We start from the raw sequence: 24,224 nt of genomic DNA, 5'->3' as shown, positions 1-24,224 counted from the left end.
GCAGAGATTTATTTTGAGGTAATTTGGAGTTGTTGAACTGAATTGCTGATGAAAGTACCAAGGAAGGGGGTGTGGTTCCTAGGTGGCTCAGTTGGTTAAGCATCTGCCTTTGGCTCAGGTCATGATCCCAGGGTCCTGGGATGGAGCCCAGCTTTGGGCTCCCCACTCAATTGGGGAGTCTGCTTTTCCCTCTCCCTCTGCCCCAGACCCTGCTCATGCTCTCTCTCACATTCTCCCTGTGTCACTCTCAAATGAATAAATAAAAAAGTCTTTTTAAAAAAGTACCAAGATATTAAAAATGTGAGATGAAAGCCCTAGTGTAGTCAATCTGCCAGTCAATCAACTATCAACTGAGTCCACTCTTCTAGGCACAGTGTCTTATAGACTCAGATTCACAACTCAGCTAAACAGAGGCAGGTTCCCTCAAGGAGCTTCAGTTTAATAGGAATAAAGGCAGACAATACAGCAAAAAGTCAATAAAGATGAGAATAGACAATATAATAAACTCTGCTGATGAAGAAGATGGAATAGATGTTGGAGAATGACTGGAGCTGCGGGGCTACACTGATGAAGGAAGTTCTCTGGGAAGCGCGGCCATGTGTGCTAAATTTAGGAAGTAGATTTTGTCAAATGTTGTGTCACTAGAAAGAAGTGTAACATTATGAGTGGATCTCTAGAAATCTATCACAAACAATGGGTTAGGGCAGAACACTCAAGGAACAGTATTTCCAAGGTTGCTGAGTTTGTTTTAGTTGAATGTTTAAAATTCAACATGGAGGTTATGTACATGGAATTGCTCCCTTTTTTATATTCCTGATGGACTTCGTATCTCTATGATAGCCATTGGAATAGTCAGCATTGAACAATTTTACTTATACTTCTGTCTCACCGCAATTGAGCTCCTGGAGGGTGGGGGACCGTATATCCTGTCGTGTTCCCCAGTATGCAGTGTAAACATTTTCTATTCAATGTTGGCATTCACGAGTATTTCTTTAATGTAAAAATTATTTCATTCTTTTAGAGGGTCCGAATTATTAAGTTCTGGACTTGGAATCTGTTTTATGTTAATTGGGTTTGATGAAATGAGAAAACAAGATAGAAGATTGACTTAGGTAAAATCATACATGATCGATAAACCATCAGAAATACTTTTACAATGTAGAATAATGGATTTGTATTTTAAATGAGTTGTATATATATGGTATCTGCACAGAAGAGCATGCATTTTCTTAGCATTTGATGTTCAAGACCAGAAGCAGTTGGAAAATCTGCCACAGACTTTATTTTTTAGATTTCCCATTTGAACGCACCACAATGGATAAAGGAGGAGCAAGCAGCCTGACATGCTATTTACCCAGCTATAAAATTATCATAATTAGAGAAAGTGAGATATTTTGGTATTTAAAGGAGCTTATTAGTTCTTTGAATAATATTTATAAACAAATATTTGCATTTAAAATATATATAATTATATGAAGCATAATCGAAGAAACTAGTTTTAGGGTTGTAAATTAATGGTTATTTATAGTTGCCACTAAATTGATAGGGATTTTAGATATTAAAAAAGGTGTCTGTTTAGATGTGCGTCATATTTACTCCCCTGGGGGCATGAGAGGTATTTAAGGATTCTCACAGATGTTCCAGGATCAATTTATATAGAGTGTGAAGAACTGGTGACATATATATGAACTATATGGAAGGTGAATTCATTCTTATACCTCAAGAAATGAATCAATGAACAATACGGCAAATAGCAAAAGATATATTCTGTATTTGCATATCACAACCCAGCTGTGAATATAGAGCATTGATGAATGCCTGTCATGGTTGGATTTAGTATGTTAATAAAGATGCTGTCCATCACAAATCTACAAAGGCTTGATATTAAAACAAACCACAAGTTCTGTAAAGATTTTCAGAATTACATGTTATAGAATTTTCTTGTAGTCACACACTTGATTTTTAAAAGGAACGTATTTTACTTTTAGGGCAGTTTTAAGATTACCGACAAATTGAGCGGGCAACATAAAGTTCCCATCCTCCCCCTCGATCCTCCGTGTGGTTTCCCCCACTACTAACATCCTGGATTAATGTGGCACATTTGCTCCAATTGATGAACCAATACTGATATATTATTATTCACTCAAGTTCATAATTTATATTAGGGTTCACTCTGTATTGTACAGTACTGTGGATTTTCACAAATGCATAATGTCATGTACCTATCACTATTATCGTATAGTTTCACTGCCCCCAAAATCCCCTGTGCTCAACCTGTTCATTCCCCTTCCCCTCTCTGAATCCAAACAACCTCAGATCTTTTTCACTATGCCTATATTTGTCCTTTTCCAGGAAGTGTTATAGTTAAAATTATGCAGTTTGGCTTCTTTAGCTCAGCAATATGCACTTAAGGGACCCAAGATATCTTTTGGTGGCTTGATATTTCATCTTTGTGTTGCTGACAGTCTTCCATTGCATGGACGTACTGTAGTTTGTCTTCCCTGTTCCCCCATTGAGGGGCATCCTGGTTGCTTCCCATGTCTGGCATTCCTGAATAAAGCTATGATAAACACTTGTTATGAAGGCTTCTGGGTGGGCATAAGTTTTAATTCTTTCAGGTAAATATTGAGGTGTGTGATTTCTGGATTGGATGACAGACTATATTTAGCTTTGTAAGAAACTGATAAACTATCTTCCTCTTCCAAAGTGACTACCATTTTGTATTACCATTAGCAGTGAATAAAATTTCCTGTTGCTCTACATCCTGACCAGCATTTGGTGCTGCACCTGCTCTAGATTTTGGGATTATAATGGGTGAGATAGCTGTGTAGTCCTAACTTACTGATATTTATCTCACAGTTCCCTAATTACATGCAATGTTGAGCATCCGTTCAAATACTTATTTGCCATCCATATATCTTTGGTGAGGTATCCATACCTTTTTCCGCTTTGAAATTAGGTTGTTTATTTTCTTATTGTTTTGAAGGTTCTTTGTATATTTAGGATATAAGTCCTTTATCTAATGTGTTTTGTAAATATTTTCCCTCACTATGTGGCTTGTCTTTTTTAATTTCCTTATGAGTTGTTTTTGTAGCACAGAATTTTTGAATGTTAATAAAATCCAAATGATTATTTTTTTTCTTCATGGATTATACTTTTTGTGTTGTGTCTTACAAGTCATTATTAAGTCCAAGGTTACCTAGATCATATCTTACTTTATAGAAATGGTAAATTTTTCATTATATAGTTGGTCTATGATCCATTTTGAATTAAGTTTTGCAAAAGGATGTAAAATCTGTGTTTTTGGCATGTGGATGTACAGTTGTTCCAGCACTAATTACTGAAAAGAATATTTATTCTTCATGAAAATTACCTTTGTTTCTTTGTCAAAGATCAGTTTATTACATTTGTGTGCACCTATGTTGGGGCTCTCTATTCTGCTCCATTGGTCGATGTGTCTATTCTTTGGCCAAGACTGCACTATTGTGCTTATTGTAGTTTTATAGCAATTCTTGAATTTAGAGAATATCATTATTTTTACCTTCCTCCTTTTCTTCTTCTTCTTCTCAAAATTGGGTTGACTATTTTGGGTCTTGACCTTTTCATCTAAACTTTAGAAATTACTTGCTTGCCATCCACAAAATGACTCATTGCCATCTTGACTGGGAATTTGTGGAATCTACACATCAGTTTGGGAAGAACTGACAACAATATTGATTCTTCTCATCCAAGAACAAGGAAGACCTCTCCATTTATTCAGATATCTTTGACTTGGCTGTCAGAGGACCATATCAGACAGGAAACCAGAAGTCCCTCTACACCTAAGTTTTAGTATTTCTGTACTAATGGAACATCATATTGTAATTCCATAAACACAGCATCTGTGAAAACCTTTAAGTTCATTCTACAACCATGTGTACTCGAGCAAGAGGGAATGGAACACTGAGGAAGTGATTGTGGAGATTCCAGCCACCCAATACTAAATATGTAAGCACATGCATAGAGCCAGATATGTATTCTAAAGATCTCAGAAGAAGAATATATGGAGTGTCTTGCTTGACTTATATAAAAAGAATGCAGAGCATTAAATAGTTCACTCGTTGGACAATCACTACCACATACATATGAAGGAGTCAAGAAAAACACTGGCCTTTATTTTTAACTTGGTTGGGCTTAATCATACAAGGAAAGTGTAGAAGTAAAACCATCTCTCACCCAAGTCACTTCAAGCATTGTCTATACAAAAGAGAAATGAAAAAGAAGACTTACAACATTTTTACAGTGACTCTTTCTTTCTTTCTTTCTTTCTTTCTTTCTTTCTTTCTTTCTTTCTTTTTCTTTTTTTTTTTTCTAATAAGCAGCAGAAAGGAAGATGCTTTTCAGGTGTCATGGATTTCCATGAAAAACTCTGTTAAGGATTTATTCAGTTACTTTAGAAAACCTGGGAGAGAAAAAACCAAAATTCTCACATTAGATTCAAGTAAATGTACTGGTATCACCACCTAAAAATAAAAAGAGAAACTAAACCAAGCTCACCCTGAACATATTTTTGGATGAATTTTTAGACCTCTGTTGATGTGAGCTTTGAAAGCATTATGACTCACATGATCTATAAGGAAAATATCTATGTTACACACACTAATGTTCTTTAGTATATGCTGAAATGCTCAATTATTTTATTTTTTAAAATCACTTTCGTTCTCCTGTTCAGGGAATGGAAGAAGAGCTGATAGCAGTAAAAATGATACATTTTCTGTTCTGCAGGAGGGTACATATGTTTCTAAACATGCAAATATGTACCAAAAAAAGTGTATGAAATTGAGACGAAAGTTTGCTTTTGTAGAATTAATAAAAATAATATGGACGAAAATAAATCCCAGTATGGAGAAAAAGGTTAACACAAAATCTAGATGGATGGCTAGATGAGTACAGCTGAAAAATTGCACAATTACATCTCTGATTGTGTGTGTTTTTATGAAGCGTAAGTCACAGGTCAAATGTAAGCATTTGTTTCTATTTTGCACAATGATCATGTCCAGTACACTGTATAAAGCCAAACTAAGTAAGATTAATGCACAGTCCTAATTCAGTGTGATTGGGACTTCCTGCTGATATTTATATATTGGCTTAAATGCATCATTATTTTTATTAGATGATTGAATGAATCATATTTGTAAAAGCTAATAATCAATGTAAGTTTAACAAAAATCATATCATTAAAAGGACGGTAGATGCTTACACCTAAAATTAACATTTTCTTCTAACTCTGAATCAAAATGGTCAATGTATCTGAACTTTACTCTTATGGCCAGATGGTAAGAGCTAATAAAAGGTTTAGTAATAATCCCATATTTATCAAATTTGCTGTTGAAGCACTTTTTTTAAGATTTTATTTATTTATTTGACAGACAGAGATCACAAGTAGGCAGAGAGGCAGGCGGAGAGAGAGGGGGAAGCAGGCTCCCTGCTGAGCAGAGAGCCCAATGCGGGGCTCGATCCCAGGAACCTGGGATCATGACCTAAGCCGAAGGCAGAGGCTTTAACCCACTGAGCCACCCAGGCACCCCTTGAAGCACTTTTCATAGCAAGAATGTGGAAGCTATAGGAGAGAATAATTAATGGTAGTGTGGGGTGACATGAAGAACCTCAAGCTTTTCGGCTTCTTTCTGTTCTCATTTCTGCATTAACCCACCAAACAACTTTGGAGCAACCATTTTTATTTTCCCTTTGAATCTCTGTTTCCTTGTCTTTCAGCTGAGTTCAGTAAACCACTATTTTTTTGTGGGGGGGGGGTGGGCAGAGGGAGGGGGAGAGAGGGATTCTTAAGCAGGCTCCAAGTCCAGTATGGAGCCAGACACAGGGCTCGATCACACGACCCTGGTATCTTGATCTGAGCTGAAATCAAGAGCTGGATACTCAAACGACTGAGCCCCCAGGTGCCCCAGTTGAACAAATCTTTAAAAAGTTCTTATCTGAGTGAAAGGCTAAGTTTATGAGATTGCAAAGGAATCCAACTGGACCCCCATCTCCATGACTACATGTAGCCATGTTAAATGTAAACTCCTCACAGCAGGCTTGAAATATAATTTCTATTGTAGTTCACAAGAGACACGGGTATTGAGTTGCCCATATTTCCTGGCATGGGTGCTGAACGCATACAAAAGTCTCCAAAATTTACTGCCAAATAGTAAATTCGTTTGAAACAGATTTAAAACTTATTTTTTCTAAGTCAGAATAGGTGATATAGATAGATAGATAGATAGATATAGATATGCTTGATATGCTGATATATCTATCTATCTATATATAGATAGATATAACTTGATATGCTTTTGATCTAGTTTTATTTCCTGAGACCCACTACACAATGGAAACCTTTATTCCTAGTGGTGGTACGATATACCCACTGCCAGCAGAGTTTCATGCATGCCAGAGGGGCCACACCTTATTGGTACAGAATTTTCTCAGCATGCTCCACAGCCATAATGAAAATGGTCATCAGTATTCACTGAACACCAGGCATCTGTCAAGCACAGTTCTAAGTTTCCATGTAGTAAGTCAAGTAATGCTCCAAACAGACCTGTAAAATGGCTATTTTTCCTTATTTTATTGAAGAGGAAATACAGAGATAGAACCAATAGTTAACTTGCTTAAGAGTACTCAACTTGTAAGTGACAGAGCCAGACTTTTTTTTTTTTAAAGATTTTATTTATTAATTTGACAGACAGATCACAAGTAGGCAGAGAGGCAGGCAGAGAGAAAGGGGGAAGCAGGCTTCCTGCAGAGCAGAGAGCCCGATGTGGGGCTCGATTCCAGGACCCTGGTATCACGACCTGAGCAGAAGGCAGAGGCCTTAACCCACTGAGCCACCCAGGCACCCCGACAGAGCCAGACTTTTAACCCATTTACTGTACGCTTGTTCTGGAGGCTGTAATCCTAAGTATTACATTTCACGATTACTCTCTGTGTGACCTGAATATTCTGGGTACCGATATAGTTCCTGAAATTATAAGTAGGTGTAACCTTATTCAGGTAGTTATCTATGAGAATACTAGAGGCTAAAGAGCCATTGCTTTGTTGATATTCAAGGCCAGTTTTTGTTTGTTTGTTTTTTCCTGTAAGCCACCGGTGAAAGTCTTAGTTAAATGCAGGCAAGTGAAATAACCCAGTGCTTGCCCTCTTAGAAAGCCTTGCAACTTTTAGTGATGTTTCCTGCACCCTTTGACAGATATCTCTGTGCCACGAGAATTACAATTAAAATGTCCATTTGTATGTGTGTGGGGGGGGTGCTTTTACTACAATTAAGGAGATCCCTGCACCTAGCACAGAGCCTGACACTGTGGATATACTTGGGTATTAAACCTTAAAATCAATATGATCGACTTGAGGTGTGGTCCCCATGTATTATATGCCTGGAATTTTACTTATTCTTTATGGAAATTTTCTCAAAAAGGGTTTCCCTTTATTCTGATACACATTTTGCAAATGTCAGCTATAGTTACTCACTTAATATTCTCTCTTTCTTCTATGTGGCTTTTTTCAGATCTCATCTCTTCTTAAGCTGCTTCATGGCAAAAAAAAAAAAAGAGAGAGATGTTTAGATTTCCTTATAAGAAGACATTGCTCCATCCAATAAATATTTACTGAGGACCCACAATAGGCTAATCCCTTTCGAGTTGCATATGAGTTAACAAAGATTACATGACTCAGACACAATTAACGAGGCTCCATCTTTTATGTAGTGGTAGTCAATATTTTTCTTTCCTTTGGTACTTAACTGTGGTATCCCTGCTATGTGTGGGTTTCAGCATAATCAGAGAGACCTGCTGCTGGGCACTACATAGTTCTGGTTAATTTATTCATTGCATGTGAACAGTGGGTTTTCTGAGCAAGTACAGATTTTTAGTGGAAGTACATCCTAACCATGTAACTAACTAGTAGCGAATATTGAATGAGACGCCACATCTCACAAGAAACCTGTAATCTCATACTAGTCTTAATAGAAAATAAAAGGTTCTTTTTAGAAAATACGCTTTTTCTTCCTAGAGATGTATTGCTCGAGTGAAGGGGTTGACTTTCAGGCAACTTCAGCACGGACGGTGTCTTCTTCCGGAGGTGGGCGCTATTTTCTCAGGCTGGGAATTGTGTCTTGATATGTTTTACAGATAGAGTTCAATGTCAAGACGATCACTGTGTGATCTGTGAGAAAACACACGTAAGCATTCAAGTACATACCGAGATAAATTAAACCTTCTGGGGAAGCAACATGAGTATGACGAGCCTTGAAGAATGAAAAAATACCAAGCATTCCAATCCTTGTGGCTCTTCCAAGAGCTGAGGCCATTTTGGTATTGGATCGTCCTTTGAAAAAAAATAAAAATAAAGAATATTCTGGCTTACAGAGTGTTGGGAGATTTTATTGATGGTTTGAAAACACAAACCTGAAAAACACAAGCCTGAAAACACAAACCTAAATATCTATTGCATGGATCTCAAAATAAACTGTTAATAAAGCTTTTGTCTAAAAAAAAAAATTGCTTTCTTATTTTGCCACTGACAATTTTGCTTTTGACCCAGAGATGATTATTGTTAGAAAATTCTTTCTCAGGAGTCTCGAGAACATTAGGACATGCTGCTCAGATTTTGGTCCTTTCTGCATTGTCCAGCATCAGTAGATTTTACATATTATGATTATTACTTCTTGCATATCAAATAGAAGATATTGAAGGAAAAACATTTTAAGATAAAAGGCACTGCCTACTATCACGGAGTAGATCTATCTGGTAGGAAAGGCAATTCAAGATGAAAGTGAATGTGAAGATAGATAGATAGATAGATAATCTCCAGATAAGAAAGAGAAACAGAAAGCGTTGTTTCCTGACCTTTATCATTTATGGGGAAGTTAAAAATCTCTCCCTCACTCAATTTTGACTAAAGACGTCCTCAGCAGGCTTGACTCTTTTCTCTTCCTCCATCTGCAGCTCTGAGCTTTGGGTATAGGACGTAGGAAGACTAATTAAGAAAAAGAAAATGTAAATGAACAGAAAGTAAATGAATGGAGGGAGGCTGGAAAAGGAAAGTTGTGAGCGCAGCATAATTTTGTTCAGAAATAGGGTCTAGATTTTAAGAAACTGAACGATCTTTCTTTAGATGTTCAGGCTCCTTGCATTTGTATTTTTCAAAGGAGGTAAAAGAAAATTTTTGAGGCTGTAGCAGTAATTAAGGAAGACTATAATGTAAAAGTTCCGTGTTATAGTCATTGATAAATTTATCGCGCTCTTTTAAATGTAAACATAACTCAGTGCCACGGACGATCTAAATTGTACCTGGTGGCCCGATGTATTAAATGACTCATTTTAAATAAAATATCTTTGATCACTCGGTGATTGGAAACAAAAGATTAAAGGGAAAACCATTTGTGGTCTGGGAATTTTCAAAGAATCACTGTGTCATTTGTTTGCATAAAATGTATTAATTTAGGAAAATTACAAATCATTTCTGAAAGGGCACTCAATCAAACTACGGAGAGTCATGTGCCACGAAAGACAAAAAGATCAAGCTGAATACGATGCGGTTTGAAAGAGTCCAATGATCTTATTAATAATGAAAAGATGCAAAGTTGTTATCATATGAAATTTATTCTAACCTGAAATGCTGGAATTAATTTATGACAAGTTTCATTCTTACAACTTTAAAGAACACTTTAAAGTGAAGTCTTACTCTTTCTCCTCATGCTAAAGGAATGAAGTCACGTTTGAATCTTGGCAACACAGCAATATGCTTATTAGCTTTCCCTTGGAATTAGGTTTCTGACGGTTTGGAAGTCTTTCTAAAGATTTTATTTTATTTTTTTTTCTAAAGGTTTTAAAGACAATTTTATTTTAATTGCCACACATTTTTTCATGAAGTAGAATTGCATAATACATCAATTAATGTTCTAGGCGAAAAATGTACTGTATCCAATGATAATCCTAATAGCTCACACTCACTGAATGTTTATTCCATCAGGCACAGTTAGGAGAATGTGTAATGTATCGGTTCCCTTACTTTCCCAGTGACCCTATATTGCAGGTCCCTGGTGTGAAACCCATTATGCAGCTAAGAAAATTGTGGCTCAGAAATAACACTTTTTTTTGAGATTTTTATCTATTTATTTGCAGAGAGAGAGAGAGAACAAGCAGGGGGAGTGGCAGGCAGAGGGAGAAGCAGGTTCCCTGCTGAGCAGAGAGCCCCACGAGAGACTCGATCCCGGGACCATGGGATCATGACCCAACCTGAAGGCAGGACTGAGCCACCCAGGCATCCCTTAGAAATAATATTTTAAGGGTGAGTAGAAAATGAAAAGAAGGTTATGCCCTGGATACTGAAATCCAAAGTGACAGAAATCACAGTGATCCAAGTAATTGTTCAGTGAAATTTTTAACTAGTGGGATGTTACACGCTGTTCACTGGCTGTAAGGGACTTAACACCTCTCGGTCCCCATGAGCTATGCATACGAGGTTTCTTGAGAAACTTTTGAAATTTCGTTGGATGACTGGAATAGATAATGTACCTTATCCCTGTTAGTCCTTTGGTTATCTGTAGTCTAGACACCATTATGAGATTGTGAGACTAATCAAGGCCCACCTAGCCTGAAAAGTGAACATGCACAGTTTACTTGCCTTTCTCCCTACCTTGTGAAATGTTCCAAAACGTCCGGTACAGTCTTCCCTTACTTAAGGGGTTTTGACCTGAATTTTTCGCCACAGTGATTATGGCTAAAACACAGATCTTTATGTTGGCTCCAAAACATTCCCATGCTCTGGATTAGAATTCTGGCTTGTGATATTCAGATGAGTTCCTTTAAAATGCCTTTATTTTACCAATTTATGATAAACCGATTGGTGATAGGATTATGATCCCTCCAGAGGCTTTAAAAAAAATAAGAATGTTGAAATGTATGGAGAGACAATATTTCCTTAAAAGGTGCTGCAAGCATGTGAGAATACTGGAGAAACTCAACGAGTGTTTCTTTTAATAAAATTGACAAATTTTTCTATAGTTTTCCATGGTTTCCCCTTACATGAGGTGGAAAATGTGGGGCTAGAATGTACCACAATGATTGGATTACTTAAAACATCTGAACTACATAAATCTACAAAGACGCTCAGAAAAGTTGCTGATTTTCTTTCATTCTAAAATATCAGCAGATGTAGACCTCCACTTTGTCATAGTGCCACATTTTAAGTGAAAAATGTCACTAATGCTTTCTTGTACATTGAATACTTTCTTTTAAAATGCATTAAAATGAAAAATGCTTTTGTTAGAGTTTCTTTTTTGTTGTTTTCTTTTGTTTTACTCTTAATGCTTACAACTAAAAAAAAAAAGAAATATAAAGTGTTAGGATTAACTTCAAAAGTGATATATTCTTTTCAGGACAAGGTTCCATCCTGGAGGACTTTGCTTTTAATTGCAATATAATCACTTTCACATGAAATAACTCTAAGCCAGGTCTGAGTGGATGAGTGAATACATTGGAATTCAGTTCTTTCTCTTTATTTTTGCTTGACCTTGGGCAAATCATTTTGGTCTTCCTGGTTGTGAAAATAAGAGAACAGTAATCCTCATTATATATTATGTTAGGCTGTTGGGATACCTATTACAAAAAGGAAGCAGAATTCCTCTGATAAGAAGTAGCATTGGCAAGGTAAAATCTGATCCACAACTTTTGAAAAAAGATATTTGTTGGATACTATTTTTTTTTTCTTTTAAAAAGCTGTGAGAGGGGCGCCTGGGTGGCTCAGTGGGTTAAGGCCTCTGCCTTTAGCTCAGGTCATGATCCCAGGGTCCTATCCCAGGACCCCACATCCGGCTCTCTGCTCCTTGGAAAGCCTGCTTTCTCCTCTCTCTCTGCCTGCTTGTGATAAAAACAAACAAACAAACAAAAAACAAAACCAAACAACAACAACAACAAAAAAACCCTGTGATTTAAGGAGGTACCTTGAGGATAAAGTGTCTCTGAATTCTCTTAGTTTCTGTACGGTCTACCAAAGTGCCTTAACATTCTAAGTTTCCAGTGAATATGTTTGGCATCACTAAATTAGTAAAAGCCAGCTATTGAGTGTGAATAGAGAACACAGATTCTAAGTGGTCTTCAGAAATAAAATTGTATGACATTATGGATTTCAAATTACCACTCAGCCACCTATTGTCATAGAGAAACTATCATTTTATAGTGCACGTGCCACATACTATGCCATGTCTGATGGAAGGAATGAACATCAAGTTCACAGATTAGGGTTTGTCAATATCTTTTCTTTTTCACTTTATAGAATTTTTTAAAAATTAAAAGCACTTAGATTTACAACAAAAGTCACAATGATAGAACAGAGATTCCCATATATCCCACACCTACTTTCCTTTATCAGTAATACCATACACTGGTATAGGACATTTGTTGCAAACTAATAAACCAATAGTGATACATCAGCATTAACTAAAATGCACACATTATGTAGCTTTCCTTAGTTTTTATTAAGGTTTTTCTACTGTATCATGATTCTATCCAGAATACCACATTATATTTAGTTGTTATGTTTCCTTAGGCTCCTCTTGGCTATCACAGTTTTTCAGCCTTTCATATTTTGAGAACCTGTAGAATTCTGAGAAATACTGGTCAGGTATTTTCTAGAAAATGCCTCAAGTGGAATTTATCTGATACATTTCTCATGGGTAAATCATGGTTATGGGTTGTTGGGAAGAAGACCACAGGGGTAAAGTGCCATTCTTATTAGATCTTTCCAGGGTGTGTGCCGTCAATATGATGTACCACTCTTGATTCTAATAATGATTACCCAGCTGGGGTGACACTGGCTATGTCTCTCCACTGTGGAATCATTGTTTTCCGCATTTCCACAGTTTACCCTTTGAAAGAGAGGCCGTATGGGCAACTCATTTAAGGAATGAGAGGTTATGTACTATCTCTTTGAAAGTATAGTATCTAGGTATCTACTTAAATTATTTGGAGATCTTTTTCACAAGATATCTATTTATTCAAACATTTATTTATATCAGTATGGGCCTATGGTTATTTATTTTCAACTTGGGTTATAATTCACTACTATTTTATGTATTTACTTTCTCCAGTGATTTTTTTTTTTTTTTTTTTTTTTTGGTCAGTTCCTTAGGTTCACACAAACAATAATGTCATCTGTGAACAAAGAAAGTTTTTTCTTTCTTCATAACCTGTATACTTTCTATTTCCTTTTGTTTTATGTTATCTCATTTCACTAGTTAGGGATTCAAATATTATGTCAATTAGAAGTGGGAAGAGAGGACATATTTGCTTTGTTCCTGATCTTTAGGAGAAAGCTTCCAGTTTCTCACTATTAAGTATGATGTTAGCTATAGGTTTTATGAAGATGTCCTTTATCAAGTTGATAACGTTCCCATATATTCCTCATTTGTTAAACAATTTTATCCTGAATAACTGTTGGGTTTTGTCAAAGGCTTTTCTGCATCTATCGATATGGTCCTTTGCTTTTTCTTCTTTAGCTTCTTGGAGTTATGGATTGCCTTAACTGATTTGTGAATGTTGGATCAGTCTTGCATATTTGGAATAAATCCCACTAGGACATGGTATACAATTTTTTAACACATTGCTAGATTTGATTAGTTATTTTATTAAGGATTTTTACATCGATGTCTATGACAGAGATTTTTACGTCTACATTTATATGTTACATGTATGTTCATGAGGATTTTTACACCTATGTTCATGTACATTGGCCTGTAGTTTTCCTTTCTTTATATATTTTTAAAAGGTTTTATTTATTTATTTGACAGATAGAGATCACAGGTAGGCAGAGGGGCAGGCAGAGAGAGAGGAAGGGAAGCAGGTTCCCTGCTGAGCAGAGAGCCAGATGCAGGTTTTGATCCCAGGACCCTGGGATCATGACTTGAGCCAAAGGCAGAGGCTTTAACCCACAGAGCCACCCAGGTGCCCTTTTTTATATGTTTTTATTGATTTTGGTGTTACGGTAAGGCCAGCTTCATACAGTGAATTAGGAAGTGTTCCATATACTTTTATTTTCTAGAGAATATTGTGGAAAATGTATATCATTTTTTTTTTCTTAACTAATTCATGGAATGTACTAGCCAAATCATTTTATCTTGTCCTTTATTTTTTGAAAGCTAATCATTTTTTATTTGATTAATGAATGGCAGTGAATTCCAATGATCTCTTCTTATGTGAGTTTGGAAGTTTGTATTTTTTAAGGAATTAATTGATTCCATCTAAACTATAAAATTTATAGGTACAGAGTTGTTTATAATATTTTCTTATTATTCTTTCAAGGTCCATCGAATCAATACTAGTAAGCTCTTTCTCATTTTGAATATTGGTTCATTTTTTTCTGAGTTAGTCTGGTTAGAATTTATCAATTTTATGGATCTTTTCAAAGAATCAGTTAGGTTTTAATTATTTTTCTATGTTGTTTCCCTATACTTTAATTAAAATCTGCTCTATTTTTCCTTATTTTATTTTGCTTTCTTCAGATTTAACTTGTTCTTCTTTCTCTATTTTCCTAAGGTGAGAGCTGAGGATATTGATTTTAGATCTTTTATTTCTGAAATAGTCATTTGGTTCTTTAAATTTTCTGTAAGCACTACTTTTGTTATAGCCTGCAAATTTTGATAAAATAATTTTTGACTTGGGTCTGCCTGGGTGGCTCAGTCAGTTAAGCATCCGATTCTTGATTTCAGCTCAGGTCATGGTCTCAGGGTTGTGGGATCAAGCCCTGAGTTGAGCTCCATGCTCAGTACAGAATTTGCTTGAGATTCTCTCTCTCTCTCCCTCTACCCCTCCCCTTGTGCTCTATCTCTCTAAATAAATAAATAGTCTTACATAATCATCATCATCATTTTTTTTCTCTTTCCTGTATGTAAAATCCTTGACTCAACATTTTCTTTCTTTGAGTATTTTGAATTAGCACTCCATTTTTCTTTGGCATAAACCATTATTAACACAAGTCTGATTAGAATCTAATTTACTGTGATTTATATAATTTACTGTTTTTGTCTAGGTGCCTGAATAATGTTTCTTTTTTTAAGTCCAATATTTTTAGAATATATCTTAAATTGGTGATTTCCATGTTTCTGTAGTTAGATAGTGGTATGCTTTTCCAATATGCTGTTTTAATTGCTAATTAATTATTTAATTTTTATTGAAATATAGATGGCACACAATATTATGTTTGCTTCAGGTGTACCACACAGTGATTCCACAAGTCTATACATTATGTGATACTCATCAAGAGTGTAGTTGCCATCTGATAGAAGTTTTCTGGTTGCAATTTATAACTATTCTTAAATTTCACTTTTGAAACTTCTTAAGAATTAGTTTTTAAATTTCTAAATATTCAGGTATGTTCCAAATGTCTTTTTTCTTATTTATTTGTAGTTTAATTCCATTGTGGCTTGGGAATATAGATTGTAGAATTTCTCTTGTTTTATTCTCAGCTACGTTTTAAGGACTAGAATGTGGTTTATCTTGGTAAATGTTCCACGTGAGATTGAGAACAATGTGAGTTCTTCTGTTGTTGAATGTAGCGTTCTATAAATGTCAATTAGATCAAAATGATTGATGGTACTATTTAGGTCAACTCTAGTCTCACTGTCTGCCTGCTTGATCTATCAATTACTGAAAGGAGAGTACTGAAGTCTCCAGCTATAATAGCAGATTTGTCTATTTTTATTATCAATTCTATCAGCTTTTGCCTCACATATTTTGATGCCATTGTTAGGCACATATATGGTTAAAACTGTTAAAATAGCTTCTTGGAGAATTGACTCCTTTATCACTGTGCAATGGGCCTCTTTCCCCATGATGACTTTCCTGCTTCTGAAGTCACCTTTGTCTTAAATAAAGAACGCTATCATCTTTTGGGTCACCTGGGTGGCTCAGTGGGTTAATGCCTCTGCCTTTGGCTCAGGACATGATCTCAGGGTCGTGGGATCGAGCCCTGCATTGGGCTCTCTGCTCAGCGGGGAGCCTGTTAACACTTCTCTCTTTGTCTGGCTCTCTGCCTAATTGTGATCTCTGTGTCAAATAAATAAATAAAATCTTAAAAAAAAAAAAAAGAAAACTATCATCTTTTGATTAGTGTTACTGTGGAATATCTATCTTTGTCCCTTTAATCTATCTGTGCCTTTATATATTTTTATATATTTATTTATTTGACATACAGAGATCACAAGTAGGCAGAGAGGCAGGCAGAGAGAGAGGAGGAAGCAGGCTCCCTGCAGAGCAGAGAGCCTGATACAGGACTTGATCCCAGGACCCCGAGATCATGACCTGAGCCAAAGGCAGAGGCTCAACCCACTGAGCCACGCAGGTGCCCATCTGTGCCTTTATATATATTTTTTTTAAGATTTTATTTATTTATTTGACAGAGAGAGATCACAAGTAGGCAGAGAGGCAGGCAGAGAGAGAGGAGGAAGCAGGCTCCCTGCTGAGCAGAGAGCCCGATGCGGGACTCGATCCCAGGACCCTGAGATCATGACCTGAGCTGAAGGCAGTGGCTTAACCCACTGAGCCACCCAGGCGCCCCTGTGCCTTTATATTTAAAGTGAGTTTCTTGTAGATAACATATAGGTGGTTCTTGTTTGTTTGTTATTTTTAATCCACTCCGTCAATCTCTCTCTTTTAACTGGTTTATTTAGAGCATTCTGCTTAAAGTAATTTTTTTCCAGTGTTGTTAGTATATAATATTATATTATTTCAGCTAGACAACACAGTGATTCAACAATAATATACATTACAAGGTGATCATCACCATTAGCCTAGTTACCATCTGTCACCATGCCAACTTGTTACCATATAATTAATATATTCCTTGTGCTATACATTACATCCCATGTCTTGCATGTTTTATAACTAGAAGTTTGTACTTCTTTTTTTAAAAATTTTTTATTTTTTATAAACATATATTTTTATCCCCAGGGGTACAGGTCTGTGAATCACCAGGTTTACACACTTCACAGCACTCACCAAAGCACATACCCTCCCCAATGTCCATAATCCCACCCCCCTTCTCTCAACCCCCTTCCCCCCAGCAACCCTCAGTTTGTTTTGTGAGATTAAGAGTCACTTATGGTTTGTCTCCCTCCCAATCCCATCTTGTTTCATTGATTCTTCTCCTACCCACTTAAGCCCCCATGTTGCATCACCACTTCCTCATATCAGGGAGATCATATGATAGTTGTCTTTCTCCGCTTGACTTATTTCGCTAAGCATGATACGCTCTAGTTCCATCCATGTTGTCGCAAATGGCAAGATTTCATTTCTTTTGATGGCTGCATAGTATTCCATTGTGTATATATACCACCTCTTCTTTATCCATTCATCTGTTGATGGACATGTAGGTTCTTTCCATAGTTTGGCTATTGTGGACATTGCTGCTATAAACATTCGGGTGCACGTGCCCCTTCAGATCACTACGTTTGTATCTTTAGGGTAAATACCCAGTAGTGCAATTGCTGGGTCATAGGGCAGTTCTATTTTCAACATTTTGAGGAACTTCCATGCTGTTTTCCAGAGTGGTTGCACCAGCTTGCATTCCCACCTACAGTGTAGGAGGGTTTCCCTTTCTCCGCATCCTCGCCAGCATCTGTCATTTCCTGACTTGTTGATTTTAGCCATTCTGACTGGTGTGAGGTGATATCTCATTGTGGTATTGATTTGTATTTCCCTGATGCCGAGTGATATGGAGCACTTTTTCATGGGTCTGTTGGCCATCTGGATGTCTTCTTTGCAGAAATGTCTGTTCATGTCCTCTGCCCATTTCTTGATTGGATTATTTGTTCTTTGGGTGTTTAGTTTGCTAAGTTCTTATAGATTTTTGACACTAGTCCTTTATCTGATATGTCATTTGCAAATATCTTCTCCCATTCTGTCAGTTGTCTTTTGATTTTGTTAACTGTTTCCTTTGCTGTGCAAAAGCTTTTGATCTTGATGAAATCCCAATAGTTCATTTTTGCTTTTGCTTCCCTTGACTTTGGCAATGTTTCTAGGAAGATATTGCTGCGGCTAAGGTCGAAGAGGTTGCTGCCTGTGTTCTCCTCAAGGATTTTGATGGATTCCTTTTGCACATTGTGGTCCTTTATCCATTTTGAGTCTATTTTCATGTGTGGTGTAAGGAAATGGTCCAATTTCCTTTTTCGGCATGTGGCTGTCCAATTTTCCCAGCACCATTTATTGAAGAGGCTGTCTTTTTTCCATTGGACATTCTTTCCTGCTTTGTCGAAGATTAGTTGACCATAGAGTTGAGGGTCTATTTCTGGGCTCTCTATTCTGTTCCATTGATCTATGTGTCTGTTTTTGTGCCAGTACCATGCTGTCTTGATGACGACAGCTTTGTAATAGAGCTTGAAGTCCGGAATTGTGATGCCACCAACGTTGGCTTTCTTTTTCAATATCCCTTTGGCTATTCGAGGTCTTTTCTGGTTCCATATAAATTTTAGAATTATTTGTTCCATTTCTTTGAAAAAGATGGATGGTACTTTGATAGGAATTGCATTAAATGTGTAGATTGCTTTAGGTAGCATAGACATTTTCACAATATTTATTCTTCCAATCCAGGAGCATGGAACATTTTTCCATTTCTTTGTGTCTTCCTCAATTTCTTTCATGAGTACTTTATAGTTTTCTGAGTATAGATTCTGTGCCTCTTTGGTTAGGTTTATTCCTAGGTATCTTATGGTTTGGGGTGCAATTGTAAATGGGATTGAGTCCTTAATTTCTCTTTCTTCTGTCTTGTTGTTGGTGTAGAGAAATGCAACTGATTTCTGTGCATTGATTTTATATCCTGACACTTTACTGAACTCCTGGATAAGTTCTAGCAGTTTTGGAGTGGAGTCTTTTGGGTTTTCCACATATAGTATCATATCATCTGCGAAGAGTGATAATTTGACTTCTTCTTTGCCGATTTGGATGCCTTTAATTTCCTTTTGTTGTCTGATTGCTGAGGCTAGGACTTCTAGTACTATGCTGAATAGCAGTGGTGATAATGGACATCCCTGCCATGTTCCTGACCTTCGCGGAAAAGCTTTCAGTTTTTCTCCATTGAGAATGATATTTGTGGGGGGTTTTTCATAGATGGCTTTGATGATATTGAGGTATGTGCCCTCTATCCCTACACTTTGAAGAGTTTTGATTAGGAAATGGTGCTGTACTTTGTCAAATGCTTTTTCAGCATCTATTGAGAGTATCATATGGTTCTTGTTCTTTCTTCTATTGATGTGTTGTATCACATTGACTGATTTGCGGATGTTAAACCAACCATGCAGCCCTGGAATAAATCCCACTTGGTCGTGGTGAATAATCCTTTTAATGTACTGTTGAATCCTATTGGCTAGTATTTTGGTGAGAATTTTCGCATCTGAGTTCATCAAGGATATTGGTCTATAGCTCTCTTTTTTGATGGGATCCTTGTCTGGTTTTGGGATCAAGGTGATGCTGGCCTCATAAAATGAGTTCGGAAGTTTTCCTTCCATTTCTATTTTTTGGAACAGTTTCAGGAGAATAGGATTTAGTTCTTCTTTAAATGTTTGGTAGAATTCCCCTGGGAAGCCGTCTGGCCCTGGGCTTTTGTTTGGAGATTTTTAATGACTGTTTCAATCTCCTTACTGGTTATGGGTCTGTTCAGGCTTTCTATTTCTTCCTGGTTCAGTTGTGGTAGTTTATATGTTTCTAGGAATGCATCCATTTCTTCCAGATTGTCAAATTTGTTGGCGTAGAGTTGCTTATAGTATGTTCTTATAATAGTTTGTATTTCTTTGGTGTTAGTTGTGATCTCTCCTCTTTCATTCATGATTTTATTTATTTGGGTCCTTTCTCTTTTCTTTTTGATAAGTCTGGCCAAGGGTTTATCAATTTTGTTAATTCTTTCAAAGAACCAGCTCCTAGTTTCGTTGATTTGTTCTATTGGTTTTTTGGTTTCTATTTCGTTGATTTCTGCTCTGATCTTTATGATTTCTCTTCTCCTGCTGGGCTTAGGGTTTCTTTCTTGTTCTTTCTCCAGCTCCTTAAGGTGTAGGGTTAGGTTGTGTATTTGAGACCTTTCTTGTTTCTTGAGAAAGGCTTGTACCGCTATATATTTTCCTCTCAGGACTGCCTTTGTTGTGTCCCACAGATTTTGAACCGTTGTATTTTCATTATCATTTGTTTCCATGATTTTTTTCAATTCTTCTTTAATTTCCCGGTTGACCCATTCATTCTTTAGAAGGATGTTGTTTAGCCTCCATGTATTTGGGTTCTTTCCAAACTTTCTCTTGTGGTTGAGTTCTAGCTTCAGAGCATTGTGGTCTGACAATATGCAGGGAATGATCCCAATCTTTTGATACCGGTTGAGTCCTGATTTAGGATCAAGGATGTGATCTATTCTGGAGAATGTTCCATGTGTACTAGAGAAGAATGTGTATTCTGTTGCTTTGGGATGAAATGTTCTCAATATATCTGTGATGTCCATCTGGTCCCTTGTGTCGTTTAAGGCCTTTATTTCCTTGTTGATCTTTTGCTTGGATGATCTGTCCATTTCAGTGAGGGGAGTGTTAAAGTCCCCTACTATTACTGTTCATGTGTTTCTTTGATTTTGTTATTAATTGGTTTATATAGTTGGCTGCTCCCATGTTGGGGGGCATAGATATTTAAAATTGTTAGATCTTCTTGTTGGACAGACCCTTTGATTATGATATAGTGTCCTTCCTCATCTCTTATTATAGTCTTTGGCTTAAAATCTAATTGATCTGATATAAGGATTGCCACTCCTGCTTTCTTCTGATGTCCATTAGCATGGTAAATTCTTTTCCACCCCCTCACTTTAAATCTGGAGGTGTCTTCGGGTTTAAAATGAGTTTCTTGGAGGCAACATATAAATGAGTTTTGTTTTTTTTTCCATTCTGATACCCTCTGTCTTTTGATTGGGGCATTTAGCCCATTAACATTCAGGGTAACTATTGAGAGATATGAATTTAGTGCCATTGTATTGCCTGTAAGGTGACTGTTACTGTATATGGTCTCTGTTCCTTTCTGATCTACCACTTGTAGGCTCTCTCTTTGCTTAGAGGACCCCTCTCAATATTTCCTGTAGAGCTGGTTTGGTGTTTGCAAATTCTTTCAGTTTTTGTTTGTCCTGGAAGCTTTTAATCTCTCCTTCTATTTTCAATGATAGCCTAGCTGGATATAGTATTCTTGGCTGCATGTTTTTCTCATTTAGTGCTCTGAAAATATCATGCCAGCTTTTTCTGGCCTGCCAGGTCTCTGTGGATAAGTCAGCTGCCAATCCAATATTTTTACCATTGTATGTTACAGACTTCTTTTCCCGGGCTGCTTTCAGGATTTTCTCTTTGTCACTAAGACTTGTAAATTTTACTATTAGGTGACGGGGTGTGGGCCTATTCTTGTTGATTTTGAGGGGCGTTCTCTGAACCTCCTGAATTTTGATGCTCATTCCCTTTGCCATATTGGGAAATTCTCCCCAATAATTCTCTCCAGTATACCTTCTGCTCCCCTCTTTCTTTCTTCTTCTTCTGGAATCCCAATTATTCTAATATTGTTTCGTCTTATGGTGTCACTTATCTCTCGAATTCTCCCCTCGTGGTCCAGTAGCTGTTTGTCCCTCTTTTGCTCAGCTTCTTTATTCTCTGTCATTTGGTCTTCTATATCGCTAATTCTTTCTTCTGCCTCATTTATGCTAGCAGTGAGAGCCTCCATTTTTGATTGCACCTCATTAATAGCTTTTTTGATTTCAACTTGGTTAGATTTTAGTTCTTTTATTTCTCCAGAAAGGGCTTTTATATCTCCCGAGAGGGTTTCTCTAATATCTTCCATGCCTTTTTCGAGCCCAGCTAGAAACCTTGAGAATTGTCGTTCTGAACTCTATATCTGACATATTACCAATGTCTGTATTGATTAGGTCCCTAGCCTTCGGTACTGCCTCTTGTTCTTTTTTTTGTGGTGAATTTTTCCGCCTTGCCATTTTGTCCAGATAAGAGTATATGAAGGAGCAAGTAAAATACTAAAAGTGTGGCAACAACCCCAGGAAAATATGCTTTAACCAAATCAGAAGAGATCCCAAATCGTGGGGGGGGGAGAAAGGGGATAAAAAGAGGTTCAAAAAGAAAGAAAGAAAAAAAAGAATTAAAAAAAGAAAACAAATAAAGAAAAGTTTAAAAAAGAAATATATATATATTAGATAAACTAGTTAAAAAACGTTAAAAAAGAAAAGGGTAAAAGTTAAAGAAATTTTAACAGAAGAAGAGAAAAAAAATGAAAAAGAAAAAAATTAAATTATCTGCAAGACTAAAAAAATCACAGGGAGAAAGCCATGAGTTCTGTGCTTTGCTTTCTCCTCCTCCGGAATTCTGCTGCTCTCCTTGGTATTGAAACTGCTTGGTAGGTGAACTTGGTCTTGGCTTGGTTTCTTGTTGATCTTCTGGGGGAGGGGCCTGGTGTAGTGATTCTCAAGTGTCTTTGCCCTAGGCTGTATTGCACAGCCCTTACCAGGGGCCGGGCTGAGTAATCCGCTCAGGTTTGCTTTCAGGAGCTTTTGTTCCCTTAGCACTTTCTGTAGATTTCTGGAGGACTGGAATACAAATGGCGGCCTCCTGGTCTCTGACTGGGAGGAGCCGAGAGCCCGGGGCCCCACTCCTCAGTGCGCCCTCAGAGAACAGCGCCCAGTAACTCCTGTCTGCCTGACCTCTGGCCGCGCTCCGAGCTCACCGAGCCTGCGACCGGTTCAAGGTAATCCCGAGCTGTGAGCTTACTGTCGGCTCTGTCTCTGTAGCCGGCTTTCCCGTTCTAATACCTGCAAGCTCTGCGACACTCAGACACCCCCGATCCTTCTGTGACCCTGCGGGACCTGAGGCCACACTGAACCCGAGTGGGCTTCGCCCCGGTTTAGCCTCTGGAGCGATGTCCCTCAGCGGAAGAGACTTTTAAAAGTCCTGATTTTGTGCTCCGTTGCTCAGCGGCTTGCCGGGAGCCGGCCCCTCCCCACAGGGTCTATCTTCCCGTCGCTTTGGATTCACGTCTCTGCCAGTCCTACCTTTCAGAACGTGGTTGTTTTTCTGTTTCCAGTATTGCTCTTCTTCTTCTCTTTGATCTGTCGGTGGATTTGCAGGTGTTTACAATCGTTAGATAAGCTATCTAGCTGATCTCCAGCTAGCTGAAGTAGTCTCAGCCTGCTACTTCTCTGCCATCTTGACTCCTCCTAGAAGTTTGTACTTCTTAATTCCTATTTTTCTATTTTTCCCACAACCAAAGTGATTCTTGATATAGTTGGATTCATGGCTAACATATTTGTAACTATTCTTTATTTGCTTTATTATTTATATTTTTATTAATTTTTCATCTTTTTCTGCCTTTAAAAAAATTTATTTTTTTTATTTTAGAGCGAGAGTGTGAGAGTGGGAAGAGGGACAGAGGAAGAGGAGGAGAGAGTTAAGGAAACTCTGCACTGAGTGTGGAGCCCCAACAAAGGCTCAATCTCATGATCCTGAGACCATAACCTGAGCCAAAATCAAGACACAGATGTTTAACTGACTCTGCCACCCACCCAAGTGCTCCTCTGACTCTTCTTATTTTAATTGAACATTTTATATGATTTGTTGAATATCCTCTTTTACTATATCAATACTCTTCTTTAAAAAAATAATAATTATTCTTGAGTTTTCAGTATATATTTTAACTATTCTTTGTTCATCTTGAATATCATATTCCAAATATTCTTAATTTTAAGAAAATATTTTTATTTTCCTCTCCATTTATTCTTTCTTCAGTGGTCTTTCTTTTGTCATGTAGATTCAAATTTCTGAGCAAATTTTTTTCTTTAATGATTAAGAAATCTTTAAAAAAATTTTGTAAACTGTCTGCCAGCAGTGAATTCCTGCATTTTTGTTTGTCTAGAAATCTTCACTTTTGAATGATCTCATTGAATGTAGAATATGGGATAGTGTTTTTTGCCTTCCACAATTTAAATATTTTACCCTGCTCACTTTGTGCATTCATGGTTTCTGCTGAGAAGACTGGTATAATCCTTGTCTTTATTCCTGTATAGGTAGGATATTCCTTGTCTGCTCCTCCAGCTAATTTCAGGATTTTCATTTCTGTCTTTATTTCTTTGACGTTTGCACATGGTATGCTTATGTGCACTTTTGGGGAGTATTTGTCTGGGTAGTGTTGTCA

Source organism: Mustela erminea, chromosome 7 (assembly GCF_009829155.1).
Source record: "Mustela erminea isolate mMusErm1 chromosome 7, mMusErm1.Pri, whole genome shotgun sequence".
Lineage (NCBI taxonomy): Eukaryota > Metazoa > Chordata > Mammalia > Carnivora > Mustelidae > Mustela > Mustela erminea.
Note: the sequence above shows the minus strand (reverse complement) of the source record.